Consider the following 24,028-nt stretch of genomic DNA (forward strand, 5'->3'; position numbering starts at 1 on the left):
TCTCTAGCCCCTCTCTCACTCCTCCCCAAGGGTGAATTTGACATCAGAAAGATATCCAAATCCTTTCCTCCCTCATCTTGGGGACCAAGCAATGCATGGCAGACATGTGATCTCAATTCCAGGCCCTGGTGATTTTTACAGGTAAAATCTTCATCCCCTGCAGAAGGAGAGGCAAGTGTGAGGGTAAAGTCCCAAACATCTAGTAGGTTACCTAGGAACAGATCAAAGTAAAACTAAAGGGAGTGTTTGAGTCTTTTCAACAAATGGTGATGGGACAACTGGATGGCCATATGCAAAACATTGAACTTAGACTCCTACCTCATAACACTTATAAAAACCAACTCAAAATGTATCAAAGATCAACATGCAAGAGCTAAAACCATAAAATTCTTAGAAGAAGGCATAGGAGTAAATCTTCATGACCTTGGATTAGGCAATAATTTTTTAGTCGTGATACCGAAAGCACAAGTGACAAAATGCAGACTATGGCAACATTTAAAACTTTTGTGCTTCAAAGTATATTATCAAGAAAGTGAAAAGGCAATGTACAGAATGGGGGAAAATATTTGCAAATCACAAATCTGATAAGGGACTTATATCCAGAATACATAAATAACTGTTACAACTGTATGGTAAAGAGACAAACTAATTTAATAATGAGCAAAGATTTAAATAGATATTTCTCCAAAGTAGATATACCAATGGCTAGTAAACACAAGAAAAGATATTCAACATCATTAGTCATTAGGGAAATCAAAATCAGAGAGATACCACTTCACAGCAAATAGAGCAAATAGGATGGCTATAATCAAAAAGACAGACAATAACAAATGTCAGTAAGGATGTGAAGATACTGGAACCCTCATACACTGCTGGTGGGAATGTAAAATGGAACAGGCACTCTGGAAAACAGCTGGGCATTTCTTCAAAAAGTTAAAAATAGAGTTACTATTTGACCCATAATTCCATTCAGAGATACATATACAAGAGAAATGATAATATATATTCACATAAAAACTTATTCCTAAATGTTCATAGCAGCATTATTCATAATAGACAAAAAGTAGAAACAATCTGAAGGTCCATAAACTGATGAATGGATAAATAAATGTGGTATGTCCATATAATGGAATAGTATTCCACCATTAAATGGAATGAAATATTGATATACAGTACAAATATATGAACCCTGAAAACATTATAGTAAGTGAAAGAAGTCAGTCACAAAAGCCCCCATTTGTTGGACTCTATTTAAATAAAATGTCCAGAAGAGACACATCCATAGAGACAGAGGCTTCCAGGGGCTGGGAAGAAACGAGAATGAGAAATGACTGCTAATGGATACAGGGTTTGGGGTGGGGGGGGTGATGAAAATGTTCTGGAATTAGTGGTAATCATTACACAACCTTGTGTTTTTACTAAAAATTACTGAATTGTATACTTTATAGTGTGAATTTTATGGTATGTAAATTATATCTCAATAAAGCTCTCATTTTAAAAAGAATGTATGTTTGAAGAATTTGAGGGAACAAAATAGACACTTAGAGAAGCATCTGGTGGCTCATAGATTTCCGTGAGGGACAGGGAGATATCACCCTGATGTTTTGAGGACACTTACATCAGGCCACATGAGTTGTGCAGGTGGCAGCTGCGAAGATAACATGTCAGACAAATGTGGGGACTCACAATACTCTGCAGAGCAGACTTGAATAGGACTTTATGGAGGGAAAGGATATGAAGAAAGAAAGCACAGATGAGCGCTGCAGGTCTGAGAAATGTCCAGGCACATCTCCCCAGGATCCTGACTTAGTCACACAAGACCTACTTTTATCTCCAGGTTATGAACCATCAAGATTTCAGGGAGAAATCTTGACTTTAGAAGAGCTCAGTAGAGATAGCCTCATCCACCAAAGGGCAGACAGCAGAGGCAAAAAGAACTGCAATCCTGCAGCCTGCAGAACGAAAAACCCAACCACAGAAAGATAGACAAAATGAAAAGGCAGAGGACTATGCCCCAGATGAAGGAACAAGATAAAACCCCAGAAAAACAACTAAATGAAGTGGAGATAGGCAACCTTCCAGATAAAGAATTGAGAATAATGATAGTGAAGATGATCCAGGACCTCGGAATAAGAATGGAGACAAAGATCGAGAAGATGCAAGAAATGTTTAACAAAGACCTAGAAGAATTAAAGAACAAACAAACAGAGATGAACAATACAATAACTGAAATGAGAAATACACTAGAAGGAATCAATAGCAGAATAAATGAGGCAGAAGAACGGATAAGTGACCTGGAAGACAGAATGGTGGAATTCACTGCCGTGGAACAGAATAAAGAAAAAAGAATGAAAAGAAATGAAGACAGCCTAAGAGACCTCTGGGACAACATTAAACACACCAACATTCGCATTATAGGGGTCCCAGAAGGAGAAGAGAGAGAGAAAGGACTTGAGAAAACATTTGAAGAGATTATAGTTGAAAACTTCCCTAACGTGGGAAAGGAAAAAGCCACCCAACTCCAGGAAGCACAGAGAGTCGCATACAGGATAAACCCAAGGAGAAACATGCCGAGACACATAGTAATCAAATTGACAAAAATTAAAGACAAAGAAAAATTATTAAAAGCAACAAGGGTAAAATGACAAATAACATACAAGGGAACTCCCATAAGGTTAACAGCTGATTTCTCAGCAGAAACTCTTCAAGCCAGAAGGGAGTGGCAAGATATATTTAAAGTGATGAAAGGGAAAAACCTACAAGCAAGAATACTCTACCCAGCAGGGATCTCTTTCAGATTCGACGGAGAAATCAAAAGCTTTACAGACAAGCAAAAACTAAGATAATTCAGCACCACCAAACCAGCTCTACAACAAATGCTAAAGGAACTTCTCTAAGTGGGAAACACAAGAGAAGGAAAGGACCTACAAAAACAAACCCAAAACAATTAAGAAAATGGTAATAGGGAGCACTGGAGCCTACAGGCTCTTTAGTGGGGCTAATGGCAGACTCCAGGAGGGCTCATGCCAAGGAGTACTTCCCAGAACTTCTGCTGCCAGTGTCCTTGTCTGCAGGAGACCCTCCAACACTAGCAGGTTCTTCCCTCCTCCCTAATTATTCTGAACACTGTCATTATATTAATCTTCCAAAAAGATTACTTCCATCTTAAAGAGCCAGAAAATATTGGCTCCAACCATCTCATTTTCGATTTTAGAAACTGAAACCCAGAAAGGTGATTTGGCCAAGGCACACAACTGCTGCATGAACTGAAGCCCATATTATCTCATTTCCAAGTGAAACAATATACTTCCTGAAGACAGAGACATTGCAAGGCACTGCAGGAGACCTGAAGAGATGTGCAGAGGATCTAGGAGCCAAGAGACCCAAGTTATCGCCCAGGCACTGCCATTCCCTAGCTGCATTTGGAATAAAGTCTAAAACCCTTAGGCTGGTGATTGGTTCCCATCACAATCTGATCTCAACCTCCTTTCCCACCCACCTCCAAATAAACTCTCAATTCAAGCAATATGCATCTACTTATGCTAGATCATTCCCCTTGTCCCCCTCTATGCTTTTGCTCATTCAGATCTTCCAACTTTTTCTCTTCTCTATCCTTCAAAGCCCCCCATCCCTTGTGACCAAGTTCAAGTGCTCCATACCTAGTATATCCCCACCCCCACGCACCCCTGGCCCACCAAAGCATCAAAAACTCTATCTTTCACAGCATTTGCATGGAAGACATGACCAGAGACTATTTCCATTTCTTACCTAGAGTTATGGCCTTCAGAGATGCTCTAGAAAGTTTACTGCTGCTGAATGTTTGTAACTGTGTCCATCATTCTCTGTCCACTAGAGGGACAAGCAGGATGATCCAGGAAAGGACCACAGGGCTCCTTCTGGGTTGTTTGCCAGTGGACTCTCTGGGGCAGTGTTGGTTTTTACCCAAGCAGTGCCCAAACTAAACTTTCCATGGGACTGAGAGCTTCCTCTCCCCAGGAGGGGGGCGTGCTGTACACACACCCCCCCCCATACACCGCGGGCCCCCAAGGAATCCAAGTACTGAGCGTCTTGCATTCCATAGCTTCTAAACATCTGGCATCCAATTCAGACAGACAATATCCACTCCCACTCAAGCTGAAAAGGCTCACCCTCAAGTTCAGCTCAAAAAAGGAGGAACCAGAAGAGGGCAGAGCACGTCTCCTGGAGTGTAGCCCTATGTGTTCAGCAAGCTGGCCTGGCACTTACCTGCAGAATGAAGAGAGATCCGGGAACCTACGTGTGTCTCATCTTACCAATCCTTGACTTCCAACCTGATGAACCGTGTTCTGTGACTCCCATGGCATGGCACTGTGAGAAGCCTCTTCTCCCTCCCGGCCATAGCAACTCAATGCAAATGGTCCCCAGCAGACTTTGGAGTCTCCGGAGCTTCTGCTGTGAGTGCTCTGAGTTAAGTTTCCAGTTAGTTCTCCAGGCACAAATCAAGCAGCATGGTGATGGGGATGAGTGGACAAACTGAGGCTGTTCTCAGATGGCTGTGACCATAAAGCAGAGAAATCATGGTTGTACTGCAGGATGCCTTCACTCTGGAACTCTGCTGTCTGGGTCATTAGGCCCTTTAACTGTGTGTATGTGTGTATTAGTGATTGTGTATTAGTGGTGTTTGTGCCAAGGTGGTTTGAAAAGCTCCAATTCAATAAGAAGATACTACTGGTCAAAGTTGGACAAGCCTTATTGTTTATTCCAGGGTCATCTTGTGCTAAAATCCTTACAGATACAAATTTGTTTCCATAGATGATCGTGGGTTCATTTGTAGACTTTATCCATAAGGTCGGTGCTGTAGCTAGTAGCCAGATGTGAGTCTGGGTTCCAGTAAACAAACAAACACAACTTCCAGAACTATAAAATCTACTTTTTATTGATTCATAGGTTTCAGCTGCATTTCTTAGGTTGATTTTTTTCCTTATTGCCAAGTCATCCTTCAACAGTAATTTTTTTCCCCAAAAAATAACATGCCGCTGAAGTGTCTTCTTTACCTTCAAAAGTCTACAGAAAGCTGTGGGAAGGTTCTGGCCTGTCTCAGGTGGGCTGGCCTTCTAGCCCTGGCTAGAGAGTGAGGCATCCCATTTTCATATGTCAGCTTACTCACAAGCCAGAGTATGGTTAGCCATGAACTGCCCTTAGATGATTTTGTTCGTGTGACTCCAAAGCTCAGTTTTAAAAAATGTAATATCAAATTTTCCCCTATTATCCAGGGATAATAACTTAACATTTAACTAAACACACAATGTGTATCCATTAGCAATATAGAGTTTACCATGTTTATGGTTTAAAAATGACATAAACTGTTAAAGATTGCATAAAAGATTATATACAGTGTAATCTATACTGGGCTAGGTTTTAAAATCAGCACATAAGGGAAATCACACAGAGACATGTTCTCCCTGGATCCTCCTTAAATAGCCCATAAAGTACAGCATGGAAATGTGACACTCAAGATTTTTAACAGCAGGTTCAGCACAGTCACTGGTCAATAAAAAAACTGGTTGTAAATACCTTGGAGGTGCAATCACACCCATGCATGCAGGTGCATCTCTGCATGGCACAGGGCACCCCTGCACATCAGTGGTTCTCAGTTGGGAGGCAGCATGCCCCCCACCAGGGGACATTAGGCGATATCTGTAGACATGCCATGACTGGGGTGGGGATGCTACTGGCATCTCATGGTTAGAAACCATAGATACTGCTAAACATCCTACTATGCACAGGAGACCTCCCCAACTGCCCCCCACCTGCCCCACTCAACAAAGAATAACCAGCTACAAAATGTCAACAGTGCTGTGGTTGAGCCCCCCTGGTGTATATGACTTTGTGTGCAGTGCTGTGTTTGCATAAATGTACCATATGGACAGTAATGTATAATTGAAAACTATCTCTTTAAGCACACAGGGAGCAACACAAGCAATAAGCCTAAGCTCAGGGTTTCCAGCTCCACTCCCTGAGGCATTTGCTCATGGAGTGAGTGACTAGTACTAGTGGGTGGAGCTATTTGCTCTCCCAGATTTTTCCGTGTGTGTGGGCATGCATGTGCTTCCTCTTACAGGTTCTTTCTTCACCTCTGGAGTGAAAACTTCTTTAGCCGTAAGGCCTTAACTATGGACATCTTTAATGAATCGACAACTGTAAAATGGTTTATACTTGGACTTTTCCACCCAAAATTTTAATGATCAAAATAATATATCATAATTATGGATAACGTGGATTATGTAGAAAAGTAGAAAAAACAAAATGAAAAGCTGCCTATAATGCCACACACCACACAGAGACTATGACAGTTAAAATCTTAATGCTGTTCCCTTTTGTATTCCTTTGTTCTGTTTCCAACTTTATTGAGATATAATTGACAAATAACATTGTGTAAGCCTAAGTATACAAAGTGATGATTTGATATACATATGTACTGTGAAACGATTACAATAAAGTTAGTTAACGTGTCAAAAAAAAAAGGTAATAGGAACATACATATCGATAAAATCTCCACAATCAACTTGATACACCCAGCATCTCTGGAATACCTGAATAGACAACGAAGCCTCCCAAAATTGAGGTGGTGGACTTTGTGTGATTTTGTCTGTATAGCTTTGCTTTTACCATTTGTCCTAGGGTTCTGTCTCTCTGGGGTTTTTTTGTTTGTTTCTTTGTTTTTTTCTTTTTTAGTAAAGTTGTTACTGCTTGTTATCATTGGTGGATTTGTTTTTTGATTTGGTTGTCCTCTTCTTTCTTCCTTTCTTTTTTTTTTTTTACCTTTTAATTTTTTAATTTTTAATAATTTGTTTATTTTTTAATAACTTTATTTTATTTTATTTATTTTTTTCTCCCTTTTCTTCTGAGCCATATGGCTGGCAGGGTCTTGGTGCTCCAGCCAGGTGTCAAGCCTGTGCCTCTAAGGTGGGAGAGCAGAGTTTGGGACATTGGTACACCAGAGACCTCCCAGCTCCATGTAAAATCAAATGGCGAAAGCTCTCCAAGAGATCTCCATCTCAACACTAAGACCCAGCTCCACTCAACGACCAGCAAGCTACAGTGCTGGACAGCATATGCCAAACAACTAACAAGACAGGAACACAATGCCACCCATTAGCAGAGAGGCTGCCTAAAATCATAATAAGGTCACAGACATCCCAAAATACACCACCAGATGCAGTCCTGCCCACCAGAAAAGTAAGATCCAGCCTGATCCACCAGAACACAAGCACCAGTCCCCTCCACCAGGAAGCCTACACAACCCACTGAACCAACCTTAGCTACTGGAGGCAGACACCAAAAAAAACGGGAACTGCAAACATGCAGGCTGTGAAAAGGAGACTCCAAACACAGTAAGTTAAGTAAAATGAGAAGACAGAGAAACACACAGCAGAGGAAGGAGCAAGGTAAAAACCCACCAAACCAAAAAAATGAAGAGGAAATAGGCAGTCTACCTGAAAAATAATTCAGAGTAATGATAGTAAAGATGATCCAAAATTTTGGAAATAGAATGGAGAAAATACAAGAAATGTTTAACAAGGACATAGAAGAACTAAAGAGCAAACAAACAATGATGAACAACACAATAAATAAAATTAAAACTTCTCTAGAAGGAATCAATAGCAGAAGAACTGAGGCAGAAGAACGGATAAGTGACCTGGAAGATAAAATGGTGGAAATAACTACTGCAGAGCAGGATAAAGAAAAAAGAATGAAAAGAACTGAGGACAGTCTCAGAGACCTCTGGGACAACATTAAAGGCACCAACATTCGAATTATAGGGGTCCCAGAAGAAGAAGAGTAAAAGAAAGGGACTGAGAAAATATTTGAAGAGATTATAGTTGAAAACTTCCCTAATATGGGAAAGGAAATAGTCAATCAGGTCCAGGAAGCACAGAGAGTCCCATACAGGATAAATCCAAGGAAAAACACACCAAGACACATATTAATCAAACTATCAAAAATTAAATACAAAGAAAAAATATTAAAAGCAGCAAGGGAAAAACAACAAAAAACATACAAGAGAGTCCCCATAAGGTCAACAGCTGATCGCTCAGCAGAAACTCTGCAAACCAGAATGGAGTGGAAGGACATATTTAAAGTGATGAAGGGGAAAAACTTACAACCAAGATTACTCTACCCAGCAAGGATCTCATTCAGATTCGACAGAGAAATTAAAACCTTTACAGACAAGCAAAAGTTAAGAGAATTCAGCATCACCAAACCAGCTTTACAACAAATGCTAAAGGAACTTCTCTAGGCAAGAAACACAAGAGAAGGAAAAGACCTATGATAACAAACCCAAAACAGTTAAGAAAATGGTAATAGGAACATACATATCAATAACGACCTTAAATGTAAATGGATTAAATGCTCCAACCAAAAGACATAGACTGGCTGAATGGACACAAAAACAAGACCCGTATATATGCTGTCTACAAGAGACCCACTTCAGACCTAGGGACACATACAGACTGAAAGTAAGGGGATGGAAAAAGATATCCCATGCAAATGAAAGTCAAAAGAAAGCTGAAGTAGCAATTGTCACATCACTTAAAATAGACTTTAAAATAAAGACTGTTACAAGAGACAAAGAAGGACACTACATAATGATCAAGGGATCGATCCAAGAAGATATAACGATTGCAAATCTTTATGCACCCAACATAGGAGCACTTCAATACACAAGGCAAATGCTAACAGCTATAAAAGGGGAAATCGACAGTAACACAATCATAGTGGGGGACTTTAACACCCCACTTTCACCAATGGACAGATCATCCAAAATGAAAGTAAATAAGGAAACACAAGCTTTAAATGATACATTAAACAAGATGGACTTAATTGATGTTTATAGGACGTTCCACCTAAAAACAACAGAATACAATTTCTTCTCAAGGGCTCATGGAACATTCTCCAGGATAGATCATATCTTGGGTCACAAATCAAGCCTTGGTAAATTTAAGAAAACTGAAATCGTATCAAGTATTTTTTCCAACCACAACACTATGAGATTAGATATCAATTACTGGAAAATATCTGTAAAATATATAAACACATGGAGGCTAAACAATACACTACTAAATAACCAAGATATCACTGAAGAAATCAAAGAGGAAATCAAGAAATACCTAGAAACAAATGACAATGAAAACACGACGACCCAAAACCTATGGGATGCAGCAAAAGCAGTTCTAAGAGGGAAGTTTATAGCAGTACAATCCAACCTCAAGAAACAAGAAACATCTCAAATAAACAACCTAACATTACACCTACAGCAATTAGAGAAAGAAGAACAAAAAAACCCCAAAGTTAGCAGAAGGAAAGAAATCATAAAGATCAGATCAGTAATAAATGAAAAAGAAATGAAGGAAACAATAGCAAAGATCAATACAACTAAAAGCTGGTTCTTTGAGAAGAAAAACAAAATTGATAAACCATTAGGCAGACTATCAAGAAAAAGAGGGAGAAATCTCAAATCAATAGAATTAGAAATGAAAAAGGAGAAGTAACAACTGACACTGCAGAAATACAAAGGATCATGATTGATTACTACAAGCAACTATATGACAATAAAATGGACAACCTGGAAGAAATGAACAAATTCTTAGAAAAGCACAACCTTCCAAGACTGAACCAGGAAGAAATCGAAAATATAAACAGACCAATCACAAGCACTGAAATTGAGACTGTGATTAAAAATCTTCCAACAAACAAAAGCCCAGGACCCGACGGCTTCACAGGCTAATTCTAACAAGTATTTAGAGAAGAGCTAACACCTATCCTTCTCAAACTCTTCCAAAATACAGAAGAGGGAGGAACACTCCCCAACTCATTCTACGAGGCCACCATCACCCTGATACCAAAACCAGACAAAGATGTCACAAAGAAAGAAAACTACAGGCCAATATCACTGATGAACATAGATGCAAAAATCCTCAACAAAATACTAGCAAACAGAATCCAACAGCACATTAAAAGGATCATACACCATGATCAAGTGGGGTTTATCCCAGGATGCAAGGATTCTTCAGTATACACATATGATCATCTCAATAGATGCAGAAAAAGCTTTTGACAAAATTCAACACCCATTTCCTCTAACTTCAGGAACAAGACAAGGTTGTCCACTCTCGCCACTATTATTCAACATAGTTTTGGAAGTTTAAGCCAAGGCAACCAGAGAAGAAAAAGAAATAAAAGGAATCCAAATCAGAAAAGAAGAAGTAAAGTTGTCACGTTTTGCAGATGAAATGATACTATACATAGAGAATCCTAAAGATGCCACCAGAAAACTACTAGAGCTAATCAATGAATTTGGTAAAGTAGCAGGATACAAAATTAATGCACAGAAATCTCTTGCATTCCTATACACTAATGATGAAAGATCTGAAAGAGAAATTAAGGAAACACTCCCATTTACCATTACAACAAAAAGAATAAAATACTAGGAATAAACCTACCTAAGGAGACAAAAGACCTGTATGCAGAAAACTATAAGACACTAATGAAAGGAATTAAAGATGATACCAACAGATGGAGAGATATACCATGTTCTTGGATAGGAAGAATCAACTTTGTGAAAATGACTACACTACCCAAAGCAATCTACAGATTCAATGCAATCCCTATCAAATTATCAATGGCATTTTTCACAGAACTAAAAGAAAAAATTGCACAATTTGTATGGAGACACAAAAGACCCCGAATAGCCAAAGAATCTTGAGAAAGAAAAACAGAGCTGGAGAAATCAGGCTCCCAGACTTCAGACTATACTGCAAAGCTACAGTAATCAAGACAGTATGGTACAGGCACAAAAAAAGAAATATACATCAATGGAACAGGATATAAAGCCCAGAGATAAACCCACGCAAATATGGTCACCTTATCTTTGATAAGGGAAGCAAGAATATACAATGGAGAAAAGACAGCCTCTTCCATAATTGGTGCCAGGAAAACTGGACAGCTACATGTAAAAGAATGAAATTAGAACACTCCCTAACACCATACACAAAAATAAACTCAAAATGGATTAAAGACTTAATGTAAGGCCAGACACTATAAAACTCTTAGCGGAAAACATAGGCAGAACACTCCATGACATAAATCACAGCAAGATCCTTTTTGACCCACCTCTTAGAGAAATGGAAATAAAAACAAAAATAAACAAATGGGACCTAATGAAACTTAAAAGCTTTTGCACAGCAAAGGAAACCATAAACAAGACCAAAAGACAACCCTCAGATTGGGAAAAAATATTTGCAAATGAAGCAACTGACAAAGGATTAATCTCCAAAATTTACACACAGCTCATGCAGCTCAATATCAAAAAACAAACAACCCAATCCAAAAATGGGCAGAAGACCTAAATAGACATTTCTCCAAAGAAGACATACAGATTGCCAACAAACACATGAAAGGATGCTCAACATCACTAATCATTAGAGAAATGTAAATCAAAACTACAATGAGGTGTCACCTCACACCAGTCAGAATGGCCATCATCAAAAAATCTACAAACAATAAATGCTGGAGAGGGTGTGGAGAAAAGGGAACCCTCTTGCACTGTTGGTGGGAATGTAAATTGATACAGCCACTGTGGAGAACAGTATGGAGGTTCCTTAGAATACTAAAAATAGAACTACCATATGACCCAGCAATCCCACTACTGGGCATATACCCTGAGAAAACCATAATTCAAAAAGAGACATGTACCACAATGTTCATTGCAGCTCTGTTTACAATAGGCAGGACATAGAAGCAACCTAAGTGTCCATCGACAGTTGAATGGATAAAGAAGATGTGGCACATATATACAATGGAATATTTCTCAGCCATAAAGATAAACGAAATTGAGTTATTTGTAGTGAGGTGGATGGATTTAGGGTCTGTCATACAGAGTGAAGTAAGTCAGAAAGAGAAAAAGAAATATCGTATGCTAACACATGTACATGGAATCTAAAAAAAACAAAAATGGTTCTGAAGAACCTAGGGGCAGGACAGGAATAAAGACACAGAAGTAGAGAATGGACTTAAGGACACAGGGGGGAAGGGTAAGCTGGGATGAAGTGAGAGAGTGGCATGGACATATATACACTACCAAATGTAAAATAGCTAGTGGGAAGCAGCTGCATAGCACAGGGAGATCAGCTCGGTGCTTTGTGACCACCTAGAGGGGTGGGATAGGGAGGGTGGGAGGGAGACGCAAGAGGGAGGAGATATGGGAATATATGTATTTGTATAGCTGATTCATTTTGTTATAAAGCAGAAACTAACACACCATTATAAAACAATTATACCCCAATAAAGATGTTAAAAAAAAAGACACATTCACCCCAATGTTCATTGCAGCACTATTTACAATAGCCAGGTCATGGAAGCAACCTAAAATCCATCAACAGATGAATGGATAAAGAAGATGTGGTACATATACACAGTGGAATATTACTCAGCCATAAAAAGGAAAGAAATTGGATCATTTGTAGAGACGTGGATGGACCTAGTGACTGTCGTACAGAGTAAAGTAAGTCAGAAAGAGGAAAACAAATATCGTATGTTAACGCATATATGTAGAATCTAGAAACATGGTACAGATGAATCGGTTTGCAAGGCAGAAATACAGGCACAGATGTAGAGAACAAACATATGGACACCAAGGGGAGTAAGAAGGGGCTGGGTGGTGGGATGAACTGGGAGATTGGGACTGACATATATACACTAATATGCATAAAATAGATAACTAATTAGAATGTGCTGTATAGCACAGAGAACTCCACTTAGCTCTACAGTAAAAACTAACACAACATTGTAAAACAACTATACCCCAATAAAAAAAAAAAGTGAAGAGCTTAGTAAAGTGGGTCTCTCATACCTCACTACTCATAGAGCCTAGCCAGGCTGCTTAATCAGTTAAACCAAATATAAGCCATCGATCTACACATCTGTAAACAATGTAAACAAGCCAGCACTGGCGCATTCTAAATGACTAGCCCACTCGTCCTTATCTTGGCCAAGAGTCAATCCCAGTCTCCCAGGCACCTCTGGAGGTAACAGAGCTGAGCATATCCAGCTATAAGATGCCTCTATCATAAATAGCTTTGAACAGCTGTGGCTTGTGTCTGAGGCAAGGCACCTCAAGTTTTAGGCATCAAGAGCTTTTTAATTTTGCAGGTGACTTTGCAGAAAAGAATGGCTGCTTTTATACAAGGTTTCTTGAAAAGGCACAGTCTCAAGACTGGTCACAGCCAGAGGTGGAGGCCACTGTGGCTTAACGTACAATGACATGGCCACAGCTTGGCCTGGTATTACAGGTCATTAGCTGAAGTGGGATTAGATCTTTTCAGACTTAGATGAGCAGAACAGCTTTTGTGCCTTCAAAACTGAAAGGCAGCAGAGTTCAGCACGTATTACGGCAGTGGTTCTCACCCGGGGATGATGTTTTGCCTCCCTAGGGACATTTGGCAATAACTGAGGACATTTTTTGTTGTCACGACCAGAATGGGAGAGTGCTTCGGGCATCTAGAAGGTAGAGGTCAGGGATGCTGCTGAATATCCTACAATCACAGGACAGCTGCACAACAAAGACTTATCCACTCCACAATGTCAATCATCCCAGCTTGAAAAAGCCTGCATTGCAGAGAACCGACGAGGTCCTCACCGTGAATTACCAGTGCCAGCCCGAAGTAAGCAGCCCTAGTTCACCCACACAAAATTTTATTTTGTGGGATAACCTATAATTCATGTTGATCTACAGGAGCAAGTCATTTAGCTATCAAGTGGTCTCTAGTTTAGTGTGACTGAGTTAATTACAGATGAGAGGAAACTTCCTTTGAGAGACATTATTTAGGCCTAAGACTCCAGAGCGTAAAAGTAAAGGTGCCTGCCCAGCAGAGAAGATGGATGGCTAATCACTCATCAGAACCTACACACAAGTCTGTACTGGAGTGATGAACACAGAGGAAATGAAAATAAAGAAGGTTTGAATTTGTTGAATTCAAAGAAAAAAAGTTTGATCAAATAATGTCAGGCAACTGTCACAGCCACCATTGCAAATACCTTTATTTTGCAAGAAGGTGGCAATACATCAAACATAATGACTGGGAGAGGAGGCATATGCCTAAGTGGGCTTTTCCCCTAATATGTTAGGGCCAGAATTACTAGATTTCTCCCAATAGATTTTTTTTTAATTGGCACCCACTGATCCCCATCCTGATGAGGCTAAAAGTAAGCTTTTCCCATCTCACTGGTATAATTTTTGGCAACAGTACTACCTGGGGCTTAGGAACATAATTTTGCCTGAAATAACTGGTCCCAAGGCTTAGAATTGACTTATTTTCTAAATGTTGGGCTTGTTAAAAAAAATTTTGTGCCCTATTATCATTTTGTATGCTTTAAAAGAAAGCCTAATTAAGAAAAACTGATCCCTGAACTAATATGCTGAAGCTCTGAAGGAATTATACCCATTCCAGACTGCAGCTGTAACTGGAACCCCAATTCCATCCAGGCATCTCGAACCAGTTGAATGATACTGAGTCAGTGGGACACCAGGGAGAACACCAAAACCTTTGATTTTAACTCACAAGAGCAAAGAATGTAACTTCAGACCTAAACAAATTTATTCTTTAATATTACAAGGGAAGTTGATATCTGGACTTTAAATTCTGGGCTGATATGCCAGATTAAACACATGCATCTAATTTTACTCCTTCCTGGAACCCAACCAAAACCAGGGCAAAATGATCTTTTAACTTTTTTTCTTGGAATAATTTTAGATTTACAGAAAAGTTGCAAAGATGGTACCGAATTCCTGTATACCCTTCACTCAGTTTCTCCTAATGTTAACATCCTACATCACCATGGTGTATTTGTCAAAATGAAGAAATGAACATTGTTATAATACAACCAACTAAACTACACACTTCATTCAGATTTCACCAGTTTTTCCACTAGTGTCTTTTTTCCGTTCTAGGATCCAATCCTGGACACCACATTGCATTTAGTTGCCATATCTTGTTAGTGTCCTCAACTTGGAGACACTTTCTTTATAGTAAGAGGATTTTTAAAACAGAAATAAACCCACAAGAATGCAGGAAAGAGTAGAGAAGATAACAGTAGCAACTATTTGGAATCAGAATCCTAAACCAGAAAAGGGAAAAATAAATTGATTCATTATATAGATTTTTCAAAAGACTGAAGCTGGTCTTTTGAACACAGGACCCTGTTCCTGGAGGAGATGGGGGAAAGGGCAGAATGGAAAAATACTGGGAGAAAAACTATTTAAGAAACACCTAGGGACTTCCCTGGTGGCACAGTGGTTAAGAGTCCTCCTGCCAATGCAGGGGACACGGGTTCAAGCCCTGGCCCGGGAAGATCCCACATGTCGCAGAACAACTAAGCCCGTGTGCCACAACTACTGAGCCTGCGTTCTAGAGCCCGTGAGCCACAACTACTGAGCCTGCATGCCACAACTACTGAAGCCTGTGTGCCTAGAGCCCGTGCCCTGCAACAAGAGAAGCCACCACAATGAGAAGCCCGCGCACTGCAAGGAAGAGTAGCCCCCACTCGCCACAACTAGAGAAAGCCTGCGTGCAGCAACCAAGACCCAGCACAGCCAAAAACAAATTAATTAATTAATTAAGTGTTTAAAAAAAGAAAGAAAGAAACACCTAGATTCCTAGATCCTCCCCAACTTCATGCTGTGGGCAAATGGTGTCCTGCCCCCCTATCCTGGATGAGATCTGGAGGTTTAAACTTAAAATTGTTGTCTGTGGTCTTGAGAACACAAAGTGCCGGGTACTTTTAACCATTAAAGAGGAACTTATTTTTAGTGTTTTAGCTGCAAGGAAGAAGAGGGGGGAGGGATAAATTGGGAGATTGGGATTGACATATACACTACAATATATAAAATAGATAACTAATAAGGACCTACTGTTTAGCACAGGGAACTCTTCTCAATACTCTGTAATGGCCTCTATGGGAAAAGAACTTTAAAAAGAGTGGGTATATGTATATATATAACTGATTCACTTTGCTGTATACCTGAAACTAACACAACATTGTAAATCAGCTATACTCCAATAAAAATTTTTTTTTTAATTCTCATCTAGTTGTTTTTCAAATGAAAATACCTATGACTTTTTGCTTGTGACTATGTGACCAAAAACACAGATGACACTATTGTGCTTTTTTATGTCTTTGGCTCCTTGCTGAAAGACTAATGGAATGTAATTTATTTCTTATTTCTATGTGGGAAATAGATGATGTCAGCATAAACTCTGACTTGCATCAGCTATCATCAGTCTTTGGGGAAGTGGGCTTATGGTCCTTACCAGGTCACATGACTTCCTTTGCCTAGAATCCTAACGTTGCTGCCTTTACGCCTAGCAAGGCTGTGCAGACAACCTTGCTTGAGTCAAACTCAAGGTCCATCACTCCATAGTATTTATTACTTTTCAATCAAATATATCTGCTTGTCTCACTCCTTCTAGCACCTACCTATCAGTGTAATGGATATGTGTATATCAATAATGATACATATATTTATATGTATCACTTAATTCTATTCTGTCTGGGATTATTCTCAAATTATTCTGTACATAGTATTCTTTGGTCCTCTATCAAACTGTAAACCACTTGAATGCAGGGATTACGTTTCACACATTTTGTTTTTCCTACCATGCTTAGCCTGGCTCTAAGTCCACACTATAACAGTGTTTCACAAAATAGGGTGGGAGTTTCCTGCTTCAAGATCACCAAGGGTGTTATTTCAAAAGTAGATTATTAAATTCTAGAGAGGGATAGTGGTGATGTTTGCACAAGTACATATAAATGAAATTCATTGAACAGTACACTTCGAAATTATTAAAATGCTAAATTTTATGCATATTTTATCACAATTAAAAATTAAAATTTTTACAAAGCAGATTTTTAGGCCCAATTGATCAGTGGATAAGAACCTGAGGGAATGATGCCTGAGAATTTTCATTTTCCTAGTTCTTCTCCAGGTATTTCTTATGTAACCCGGTTTGAAAAACCATCTCACTGGATAGCCGATAAATACCAATGGTTTTCTTGTGTAATTGATTAATGGGGACTTCAATATACATTCAGACTATATACAATGTTGACTTACAAGGTCAATGGTTCAGGAGGCTTAATAAAGGCCCAAGAGAAAAAGTCTACATCTACCGTCTAGAAATATTAACTCTTTATAAAAAATTTTTCTTAAAAAAAAAAAAAAAAAAACCTTTTATAAAAAGAGCTTCCAGGGGGGAGGTGGAGAAGATGGCGGAAGAGTAAGACGGGGAGATCACCTTCCTTCCCACAGATACAGTAGAAATACATCTACACGTGGAACTGCTCCTACAGAACACCCACTGAACGCTGGCAGAAAACGTCAGACCTCCCAAAAGGCAAGAAACTCCCCCCCATACTTGGGTAGGGCAAAAGAAAAAAGAAATAACAGAGACAAAAGAATAGGGATGGCACCTGCACCAGGGGGAGGGAGCTGTGAAGGAGGAAAGGTTTCCACACACTAGGAAGCCCCTTCGTGCACAGAGAATGCGGGTGGCAGAGGGGGGAAGCTTCAGAGCCACGGAGGAGAGCGCAGCCACAGGGGTGCGGAGGGCAAAGCGGAGAGACTCCCGCACGGAGGAGCGGTGCCAAGCAGCACTCAGCAGCCCGAGAGGCTTGTCTGCTCAGCCACCGGGGTGGGCGGGGCTGGGAGCTGAGGCTCAGGCTTCGGTGCTAGCTGGGAGGGAGTCCGGGAAAAAGTCTGCAGCTGCTGAAGAGGCAAGAGACTTTTTCTTCCCTCTTTGTTTCCTGGTGCGCGAGGAGAGGGGATTCAGAGCGCCGCCTAAACGAACTTCAGAGACGGGCGCGAGCCGCGGCTATCAGCGCGGACCCCACAGCAACAGGGGCGCAGAGGAAAAAACAGAGAGACTCCCGCACAGAGGCTCGGCGCCGAGCAGTGCTCACCAGCCCGAGAGGCTTGTCTGCTCCCCCACCGGGGCGGGCAGGGCTGGGAGCTGACGCTCAGCTTCGGTCGGATCGCAGGGAGAGGACTGGGGTTGGCGGCGTGAACACAGCCTGAAGGGGTTAGCGCACCACAGCTGGCTGGGAGGGAGACCGGGAAAAAGTCCGCAGCTGCCGAAGAGGCAAGAGACTTTTTCTTGCCTCTTTGTTTCACGGCGCGCAAGGAGAGGGGATTCAGAGCGCCGCCTAAACGAACTCCAGAGACTGGCGCGAGCCGCGGCTATCAGTGCGGACCCCAGAGACGGGGGTGAGACGCTGGGGCTGCTGCTGCCACCTCCAAAAATCCTGTGTGCGAGCACAGGTCACTCTCCACACCGCCCCTCCCGGGAGCCTGTGCAGCCCGCCACTGCCAGGGTCCCATGATCCAGGGACAACTTCCCCGGGAGAACGCACGGCGCGCCTCAGACTGGTGCAATGTCACGCCGGCCTCTGCCACCGCAGGCTCGCCCCGCCTCCTCTGTACCCCTCCCTCCCCGCGGCCTGGGTGAGCCAGAGCCCCCGAAGCAGCTGCTCCTTTAACCCCGTCCTGTCTGGGCGGGGAACAGATGCCCTCAGGCGACCTACACGCAGAGGCGGGTCCAAATCCAAAGCTGATCCCCAGGAGCTGTGCGAACAGAGAAGAGAAGGGGAAATCTCTCCCAGCAGCCTCAGAAGCAGTGGATTAAAACTCCACAAACAACTTGATGTGATGCATCTGTTGAATACCTGAATAGACAACGAATCATCCCAAATTCAGGAGGTGGACTTTGGGAGCAGGATATATTAATTTTTCCCCTTTTCCTTTTTTTGTGAGTGTATATGTATATGCTTCTGGGTGAGATTTTGTCTGTATAGCTTTGCTTTATAATAGCTTTATTTTACTTCACTATATTATAGCCTCTTTCTTTCTTTCTTTCTATTTTTTCTCCCTTTTACTCTGAGCCGTGTGGACGAAAGGCTCTTGGTGCTCCAGCCAGGCATCAGGGCCGTACCTCTGAGGTGGGAGAGCCAACTTCAGGACACTGGTCCACAAGAGACCTCCCAGCTCCACGTAATACCAAACGGCAAAAATTTCTCAGAGATCTCCATCTCAACATCAAGACCCAGCATCACTCAATGACCAGCAAGCTACAGTGCTGAACACCCTATGCCAAACAACTAGCAAGACAGGAACACAGCCCCATCCATTAGCAGAGAGGCTGCCTAAAATCATAATAAGGCCACAGACACCCCAAAATACACCACCAGATGTGGACGTGCCCACCAGAAAGACAAGATCCAGCCTCATCCACCAGAACTCAGGCACTAGTTCCCTCCACCAGGAAGCCTACACAACCCACTGAACCAACCTTAGCCACTGGGGACAGATACCAAAAACAACGGGAACTACGAACCTGCAGCCTGTGAAAAGGAGACCCCAAACACAGTAAGATAAGCAAAATGAGAACACAGAGAAACACACAGCAGATGAAGGAGCAGGGTCAAAACATACCAGACTTAACAAATGAAGAGGAAATAGGTAGTCTACCTGAAAAAGAATTCAGAATAATGATAGTAAGGATGATCCAAAATCTGGGAAATAGAATAGACAAAATGCAAGAAACATTTAACAAGGACGTAGAAGAACTAAAGAGGAACCAAGCAACGATGAAAAACACAATAAATGAAATTAAAAATACTCTAGATGGGATCAATAGCAGAATAACTGAGGCAGAAGAAAGGATAAGTGACCTAGAAGATAAAATGGTGGAAATAACTACTGCAGAGCAGGATAAAGAAAAAAGAATGAAAAGAACTGAGGACAGTCTCAGAGACCTCTGGGACAACATTAAAGGCACCAACTTTCGAATTATAGGGGTCCCAGAAGAAGAAGAGAAAAAGAAAGGGACTGAGAAAATATTTGAAGAGATTATAGTTGAAAACTTCCCTAATATGGGAAAGGAAATAGTTAATCAAGTTCTGGAAGCACAGAGAGTTCCATACAGGATAAACCCAAGGAGAAACACGCCAAGACACATATTAATCAAACTGTCAAAAATTAAATATAAGGAAAACATATTAAAAGCAGCAAGGGGAAAACAACAAATAACACACAAGGGAATCCCCATAAGGTTAACATCTGATCTTTCAGCAGAAACTCTGCAAGCCAGAAGGGAGTGGCAGGATATACTTAAAGTGATGAAGGAGAAAAACCTACAACCAAGATTAATCTACCCAGCAAGGATCTCATTCAGATGTGATGGAGAAATTAAAACCTTTACAGACAAGCAAAAGCTGAGAGAGTTCAGCACCACCAAACCAGCTTTACAACAAATGCTAAGGGAACTTCTCTAGGCAAGAAACACAAGAGAAGGAAAACACCTACAATAACAAACCCAAAACATTTAAGAAAATGGGAATAGGAACATACATATCGATAATTACCTTGAATGTAAATGGATTAAATGCTCCCACCAAAAGACACAGGCTGGCTGAATGGATACAAAAACAAGACCCATATATATGCTGTCTACAAGAGACCCACTTCAGACCTAGAGACACATACAGACTGAAAGTGAGGGGATGGAAAAAGATATTCCATGCAAATGGAAATCAAAAGAATGCTGGAGTAGCAATTCTCATATCAGACAAAATAGGCTTTAAAATAAAGACTATTACAAGAGACAAAGAAGGACACTATATAATGATCAAGGGATCGATCCAAGAAGAAGGTATAACAATTGTAAATATTTATGCACCCAACATAGGAGCACCTCAATACATAAGGCAAATACTAACAGCCATAAAAGGGGAAATCGACAGCAACACAATCATAGTAGGGGACTTTAACACCCCACTTTCACCAATGGACAGATCATCCAAAATGAAAATAAATAAGGAAACACAAGCTTTAAATGATACATTAAACAAGATGGACTTAATTGATATTTATAGGACATTCCACCCAAAAACAACAGAATACACATTTTTCTCAAGTGCTCATGGAACATTCTCCAGGATAGATCATATCTTGGGTCACAAATCAAGCCTTGGTAAATTTAAGAAAATTGAAATCGTATCAAGTATCTTTTCCGACCACAACGCTATGAGACTAGATATCAATTACAGGAAAAGATCTGTAAAAAATACAAACACATGGAGGCTACACAATACACTACTTAATAACGAAGTGATCACTGAAGAAATCAAAGGGGAAATCAAAAAATACCTAGAAACAAATGACAATGGAGATACGACGACCCAAAACCTATGGGACGCAGCAAAAGCAGTGCTAAGAGGGAAGTTTATAGCAATACAAGCCTACCTCAAGAAACAGGAAACATCTCGAATAAACAACCTAACCTTGCACCTAAAGCAATTAGAGAAAGAAGAACAAAAAAACCCCAAAGCCAGCAGAAGGAAAGAAATCATAAAGATTAGGTCAGAAATAAATGAAAAAGAAATGAAGGAAACAATAGCAAAAATCAATGAAACTAAAAGCTGGTTCTTTGAGAAGATAAACAAAATTGATAAACCATTAGCCCTACTCATCAAGACAAAAAGAGAGAAGACTCAAATCAATAGAATTAGAAATGAAAAAGGAGAAGTAACCACTGACACTGCAGAAATACAAAAGATCATGAGAGATTACTACAAGCAACTCTATGCCAATAAAATGGACAACCTGGAAGAAATGGACAGATTCTTAGAAATGCACAAACTGCCGAGACTGAACCAGGAAGAAATAGAAAATATGAGCAGAGCAATCACAAGCACTGAAATTGAAACTGTGATTAAAAATCTTCCAACAAACAAAAGCCCAGGACCAGATGGCTTCACAGGCGAATTCTATCAAACATTTAGAGAACAGCTAACACCTATCCTTCTCAAACTCTTCCAAAATATTGCAGAGGGAGGAACACTCCCCAACTCATTCTACAAGGCCACCATCACCCTGATACCAAAACCAGACAAAGATGTCACAAAGAAAGAAAACTACAGGCCAATATCACTGATGAACAGAGATGCAAAAATCCTCAACAAAATACTAGCAAACAGAATCCAACAGCACATTAAAAGGATCATACACCATGATCAAGTGGGGTGTATCCCAGGAATGCAAGGATTCTTTAATATACGCAAATCAATCAATGTGATACACCATATTAACAAATTGAAGGAGAAAAACCATATGATCATCTCAATAGATGCAGAGAAAGCTTTTGACAAAATTCAACACCCATTTATGATAAAAGCCCTGCAGAAAGTAGGCATAGAGGGAACTTTCCTCAACATAATAAAGGCCATATATGACAAACCCACAGCCAACATTGTTCTCAATGGTGAAAAACTGAAACCATTTCCACAAAGATCAGGAACAAGACAAGGTTGCCCACTCTCACCACTATTATTCAACATAGTTTTGGAAGTGTTAGCCACAGCAATCAGAGAAGACAAAGAAATAAAAGGAATCCAAATCGGAAAAGAAGAAGTAAAGCTGTCACTATTTGCAGATGACATGATACTATACATAGAGAATCCTAAAGATGCTACCAGAAAACTTCTAGAGCTAATCAGTGAATTTGGTAAAGTAGCAGGATACAAAATTAATGCACAGAAATCTCTTGCATTTCTATACACTAATGACGAAAAATCTGAAAGTGAAATTAAGAAAACACTCCCATTTACCATTGCAACAAAAAGAATAAAATATCTAGGAATAAACCTACCTAAGGAGACAAAAGACCTGTATGCAGAAAATTATAATACACTGATGAAAGAAATTAAAGATGATACAAATAGATGGAGAGATATACCATGTTCCTGGATTGGAAGAATCAACATTGTGAAAATGACTCTACTACCCAAAGCAATCTACAGATTCAATGCAATCCCTATCAAACTACCACTGGCATTTTTCACAGAACTAGAACAAAAAATTTCACAATTTGTATGGAAACACAAAAGACCCCGAATAGCCAAAGCAATCTTGAGAACGAAAAATGGAGCTGGGGGAATCAGGCTCCCTGACTTCAGACTATATTACAAAGCTTCAGTAATCAAGACAGTTTGGTACTGGCACAAAAACAGAAATATAGATCAATGGAACAGGATAGAAAGCCCAGAGATAAACCCACACACATATGATCACCTTATCTTTGATAAAGGAGGCAAGCATATACAGTGGAGAAAAGACAGCCTCTTCAATAAGTGGTGCTGGGAAAATTGGACAGGTACATGTAAAAGTATGAAATTAGAACACTCCCTGACACCATGCACAAAAATAAACTCAAAATGGATTAAAGACCCAAGTGTAAGGGCAGACACTATCAAACTCTTAGAGGAAAACATAGGCAGAACACTCTATGACATACATCACAGCAAGATTCTCTTTGACCCAGCTCCCAGAGAAATGGAAATAAGAACACAAATAAACAAATGGGACCTAATGAAACTTAAAAGCTTTTGCACAGCAAAGGAAACCATAAACAAGAACAAAAGACAACCCTCAGAATGGGAGAAAATATTTGCAAATGAAGCAACTGACAAAAGATTAATCTCCAAGATTTACAAGCAGCTCATGCAGCTCAATAACAAAAAACGAACAACCCAATCCAAAAATGGGCAGAAGACCTAAATAGACATTTCTCCAAAGAAGATATACAGATGGCCTACAGACACATGAAAGAATGCTCAACATCATTAATCATTAGAGAAATGCAAATCAAAACTACAATGAGATATCATCTCACACCGGTCAGAATGGCCATCATCAAAAAATCTAGAAACAATAAATGCTGGAGAGGGTGTGGAGGAAAGGGAACACTCTTGCACTGTTGGTGGGAATGTAAATTGATACAGCCACTATGGAGAACAGTATGGAGGTTCCTTAAAAAACTACAAATAGAACTACCATACGACCCAGCAATCCCACTACTGGGCATATACCCTGAGAAAACCATAGGTCAAAAAGAGTCATGTACCAAAATGTTCATTGCAGTTCTATTTACAATAG

This window comes from Eschrichtius robustus, chromosome 14, assembly GCF_028021215.1.
Source record: "Eschrichtius robustus isolate mEscRob2 chromosome 14, mEscRob2.pri, whole genome shotgun sequence".
NCBI lineage: Eukaryota > Metazoa > Chordata > Mammalia > Artiodactyla > Eschrichtiidae > Eschrichtius > Eschrichtius robustus.